This window comes from Echinococcus granulosus (assembly GCF_000524195.1).
Source record: "Echinococcus granulosus chromosome Unknown EG_S00046, whole genome shotgun sequence".
NCBI classification, from domain to species: Eukaryota; Metazoa; Platyhelminthes; class Cestoda; order Cyclophyllidea; family Taeniidae; genus Echinococcus; species Echinococcus granulosus.
The window spans coordinates 364495-365136 of record NW_020170426.1 but is presented as its reverse complement, the minus strand read 5'-3'; positions in this window follow the sequence as shown (position 1 = coordinate 365136).

The following is a 642-nucleotide window of genomic DNA, read 5'->3' as shown; positions in this document are numbered from 1 at the left end:
TCAAAAAGCAAAACATTATGCAGTTATTTCAAATGGAAAATATTGTGGTGAAGAGCTTTTGCATTAATTATTTTACTCATAGCTAGCCTTGATACCAAGTTGTACACGGTGTCACCTTGTCACTCAGCGAAAAAATACGAATGCTTAAATTTTCTCGTCTCCAAAAGACAGCGAATGGATGAATCATTCCTGTGGAAGAATGTGTGCGTGGAAGATAAAAAAAGGACATTTTTCACAACACTACTCAAATGATGACAAAGCACTTCCCTCCAATTAACTTCTTTCCTCCTATTGACAGCTGAACCTCTATCTTCTTTCTCTTATTTGGCCTGGGTCTAACCGGTCCTCCAATGTCCAGCACAATATTTCGAAAGTTTTATTATGGTCATGGGCCAAAGGTATGCACATTGGAGCTACATCCACTTTTTGAGATTACTTTTTGAATGATTAGATTAAAGTAAATTTCATGGAGTATTTGTTTTTAAATATTATTTCATGTTTGTTTTAAATATCCCTCAAATCATACCTTTTTAAGAATAAAAAGGGATTGATATTGCAAACCATTTGTCGTTAAATTTGATTTATTTGGGCTTTACATGTGTTAGAAGCCTATGCGCAAAAATTTACCTATTATAGACAATA